Here is a 5,192-nt window from a genome sequence, read left to right on the forward strand (position 1 = left end):
AGAAAGGGCGCTGGGCATTATGCATGCTAAGAATCTCTAAATACATTAAAAACACAGTGCCCAACTAAAAAAAATAATCCATATCCTTTGATTTCTTGAAACGCATTGCAAGATAACTTAGAACACTTGTTTTTTTAAAATATCTGCTAAGTCACTTGAGACAGAACAGGTCCAGTGATTGATACACATTAGTGAAACAAACCTCAGGTTGATTCTTCCTCCGCCTCCCGCCACAGCTCTGAGTTCCCGAGTTTCTAAGGGTTTAAATTTGGGACAGTTCCATGAAGGATTTACTTACTGATTTACTTCTGGATCAGGTTTTAACCCCAATTACTCCTCATTTAGTTAGGCTGCAAAAGGAGAAGCAGGCTTTGCTTGGCTTCACAGACTGCTGCTTTGTTACTTGCTGTTACCTGACCCCAAATCCCTTGCCGATTATCTTAACGTTTGGAATAAAGTTAGACAGATATGTTCAATGGACAATTCATTACAATACCTTTTGATATAGAGATTTTAAAAGAGGGGGAAACTGCTTCTTTCACCGATTTTTCATCCTGCCTGCTGCTGTAAATAGAACAGCAGCAATGAGACAGTCAGGAGTCTTTACGTACTTACACAAGCCTCTGGTTCTCGCATGCTGCCAACTGTTCCATTTCAACCAGGACTCACAGCAGCCTCTTCCACCCCTTCTCACATGCCAGATTGTTTCTAGGATGGGAATGGGCTTGTGATTTGGGATAAAATTCTTGCTCGAAGGGGCTCTGGGACTGACAGCACCAAGGAGCACCCTTCTGTCATGGGTGAGAACGGGAAAATGACTGTCCAGGCAGATGAACTCCCCTCTTGGCCTGGACTGTGTTGCAACCGCAGCATCAGCCATCAAGTGCTCTAGAGAAGATGGAGGGAAAGTGTAAAGGGGGAGGTAAAGGATGAACAAAAGATGATTCTGAGAGCAGAGGGAGAACAAATGATCTTTTTTTTTCTGCAAGAAAATCTTCCTGCTGAGGAAAGAAAAGGAAACCCCATGTTTAAGCCACTCCAGAAGCATCAGGTGGCAAGCTGTTCTGCGGAGAGAAAGATAGCAAGATAAGATTTTTAGCCTGCCATCCTCCTCTTCTCAAGCAATAGGGGAGACAAGCAGCTGGAAGGGACTTTGTACAGCATAATTTCAGCGAGCCACCAAGCTTCCAGGTATTCTCTGAAATCCCAGGAATTTTTGAACCCAGGAGTTACTGGGAAACCACATGATCTCAATGGGTAAGGTTTGGGCAGACCCAGAACTGCCCTGGGAAGCCTTTTGAAATGAACAGGGTACTGGGCAGAGATGTCTGAGAGTGGCTGTTACAGCTCTGTGGATTGCCTCATCCAAACCCAGCAGGTACTTGTCTTTATGCCTCTGGGTCTTGGAGGAGGCTTGTTTCACTTTGTGCTGGGATTCTTGAGTCCTGGGCTGTGTCCCTAACTCAGATTCACTGTGTTTCTTGGGGAAATTTATTTAAGCTCCATGCAGACCTTACTTGTACAAGGTAAGAATAATTCTGACTTACTTCACAAAGAGAGTGGGAGGATTAATTAACAATTGTGAGGCACTACAGAAGTGCTAAACATTATTAATGGCTCTCAAGTTTTCTTCTTCTGGAAACAGTGGCCATTTCTTCCCATAATGTTTTAAACAGTTGCTGCTCAGGGAGCTTAGATTGCAGATTCCTGGCCTGTGGTTTGTCCATAAATCACAGACCTGGAGCCTACCCAAGACACTCTCGATAGTCTCAGCAGGAAGTCTGGACGAGAGAAAACTCTGTTCTCAATCTGGCCCAGTGAACTACTTTATGGGCCAGTCCAGTTTCAAGGTCCTGAGCCAGACGTGAGAGGGATTCTGTCCAAGTTTAAAAGCACAAGGTCTCAGGAATGTCCTTTCAAACTGGATTTCACTGCCTATACATATTTTCCATCTTCTGCCCTGGAGGATATAAGGTTTGACTCCACAGCTGATGAGCCTGGGCAGAGCAGGAGAGAAGGCCACGCTGGTTATCACCAAGAGTTTGTCAGCACACAGAGTTTAACCTGTCTAAAAATGAACAAAAAAAAAAAAAAAACAAACCCAAAACCAACAACAACAAGAAAAAGAGACAGGCAGTAGTTATGAAGGTCCCAGTAAAAATCAAACCCGATGGATCAATTTTCTGCACAAAGCTGGGTTCAGCATTGTTTACAGGCAGGAAACCAAATAAGCTCCACGAGATTCCTCCAGGTTGGTGATTCCTAATTCCATCCCACGGGGGAATCTGGTAGAGCAAATGCAGATGTAAAGGACACAACTAGCCCATGCTGGGAGTTTCACAGCACCATTCCCACACGCTGCACACTCTTGGAACTCTTGGTTCACCTCAATATGCTAGAAGAGTCAGGGGGCACTACTCGCTGCAGGAAGAGCACAAGCTGGATGGAAACTGGTTAGTGACACACTGTGCCTGAGGATCAGTAATTTAGTACCTGTGTGGAGAAGATGGGAGCTGGAAGAGGACGGGAGCTGGAAGAGGACGGGAGCTGGAAGAGGACGGGAGCTGGAAGCGCACGGCCGCAGCTTCAACGCTACAAACAGCACCGAAGCTCTGATGCAAGATCCATACAAGCCTCCTCTGCTTGCACAGCATGTTTTCAGGTTGTGCAGAAAGTGAAAAACCAGGTTCTAACTAGCTTCCCATGCCTCCCTTTTACCATCACGTTTGAAACAACTCATCCTTTACACTGCTGCTTTACCAAAGAGCCTCTGTCGCATTCCAGGTGGAGACACAAAGTCACCTACAGGCCAGCTTTTGAGCACCTCGCCTGTATTCCTACCAGCACTTCAGTTTGTGTTCATTAATGTGATGCCATACACATCCCCCTTTTCCACTAGGATCTGTGTTTTGTTAGCCACGCATAAAATCTTCATATACCAGCCCTCTCTGCAGGTCTTTGCAAAATAAAAGGGAAAACTGAGTCTGAGAGGTGAGGACCTGGAGAGGCTGCTGGTACATGCAGTGATGAAGCTTAGACAAAGGAGCATGATAAAGTATGTGAGATCTGGGTCAAAGCACCCTCCTGATCCTCCTGCTACTGCTCCTTGCTGCGTACGGGCTCCCAGGACTAGCACCACCTCTCACCATGTTTGATGGCTACAGTGACAAAGGATAGGTTTACATTCCAGTCATCTTGTTTGATCTCTCATAAATCTCTCATGGCAAAAAATTAGAATCTTGAGGGCTGCTGGGATTCCTGGAGGATTCCCAGGACTGGAGAGGTTAAAGACGTGTCAGACAGTTCATGACTGTCTCACAGCAAGCATGCTCTGCTTCCCACTGCATCAAATCTTATAAACTAGCATCCAGCTTCACTTCAGGCACTAGAACAACAGATGCTATTTTTAGGCACTTTACTGGTGAGCACCAGGTGACCAGCTTGCAGGCTAAAGCACTCACCTGCTGTACCTGTTAGCATCAGAAAAATCACCAAAGATTTTAATTTCTTCACTCTGTGTTCATGAAACACCCTGCATTGCGAAGTGGCCACTTGGTATTTCTCCTTTCGAGTGTCCTACAAAGCTCTGTACATCTATGTATAATAGTATTTAGTACTTTTCCCTGTGTATTTACATCAATTTTGATGGCAAAGAATCTTACATCTACTTGTAAGATAGGGATACTGCCCAGTCTCCAAAATATATAGCTGAACTCCACATGTTGTCTACTTCTAGGAGAAAAGCCTTCTGCAAGTTTACCCGTGCCAGCTCAGCTGCCAGCTCGCTTTTCTAACCTCTGAGGATGGATGATTTAAGGGTATTTCATTAGCGCACTATCAAGGAATCCCATCATAATGAAAAGATGCCATCTGTATCTTACTAGGAGCTGGAACAAGACCCGTGGCCTCTAGCTGAGCTACACAGCTACTGTAGAATCATGGAATCCTTTAGGTTGGAAAAGACCTTTAAGATCATCGAGTCCAACAGTTAACTTGCCACTGCCAAGTCCACCACTAAACCATGTCCCCAAGCACCACATTGTCTTTGAAATGCCCCCGGGGACGGTGACTCAACCCCTTCCCTGGGCAGCCTGTTCCAGGGCTTGACAACCCTCTTGGTGAAGAAATTTTTCCCAATATCCAGTCGAAACCTCCCCTGGCACAATTTGAGGCCGTTTCCTCTTGGCCTACTGCTTGTTACTTGGGAGAAGAGACCGACCCCCACCTCGCTACGACCTCCCTTCAGGCAGGTGGAGGGAGCGGTAAGGTCTCCCCTCAGCCTCCTTTTCTCCAGGCTAACCCACCCCAGTTCCCTCAGCTGCTCCTCACAGCACTTGTGCTCCAGACCCTTCCCCAGCTTTGTTGCTCTTCTCTGAACACGCTCCAGCACCTCAGTGTCTTTCTTGCAGTGAGGGGCCCAAAACTGAACCCAGTATTTGAGGTGCAGCCTCACCAGTGCCGAGTACAGGGGGGTGATCACTGCCCTGGTCCTGCTGGCCACACTAGTTCTGATCTCATGCATCAGAAGGGGTGTAGGATGTAGAAAGTGGCTCCTTGTTCTTCTCAACACTCTAAACTGTCATGTTAGTTCCTCTTCTGCATCTGAATAAAAATGAAATTTTAGGTGATGTTAATAAAACTTCTAAAATGATACCCCATGCAGCAGTCCCTTTTCACAGCCAGGCTTCCTTTAGCTTAAAGAGCTGGAGGTTGTCCTGTCCAGCAGAGCATCCAAAAAGTTAACCAAATCCAGTTCCAGAATCTTAATCTGGCAATTTAAAGATAAGCTAAACAAAGATCACAGTGGCCTCAGAGCCCCCTCTGAGCAGGAGAAAGAATTCCTGTAAACCAGTTTGGCATGGTATAAACCAGACACATAGAGGGAAATCTGGTGTGACATTTTCTATTACAAAGGCCTCTTCTGTTGAACAGCCCTTGCTCCTCAGAAAGGATTCAAAAGGCTAAACTCCATTTTCAAAGACAAGGCTAACAGGGTCCACAGCCACAGGTTCTCCTGTTTTCCCTCCACACTCACTGCTACTCCCTACTGTATTTTCACACCCCCTCTTCCCACCACTGTCCAGAGCCTGATGCCCTGAAGAACAAAGCAACATCTGGAGAGAAGAACCAACAAACCGCCACCTGGAACACACAAAGACCGGCAAAGTAAGGGGAAGGGAGGAGTAGAGGGG

This window comes from Tyto alba, unplaced genomic scaffold, assembly GCF_018691265.1.
Source record: "Tyto alba isolate M040663 unplaced genomic scaffold, T.alba_DEE_v4.0 Super-Scaffold_28, whole genome shotgun sequence".
In the NCBI taxonomy this organism is placed as follows: domain Eukaryota; kingdom Metazoa; phylum Chordata; class Aves; order Strigiformes; family Tytonidae; genus Tyto; species Tyto alba.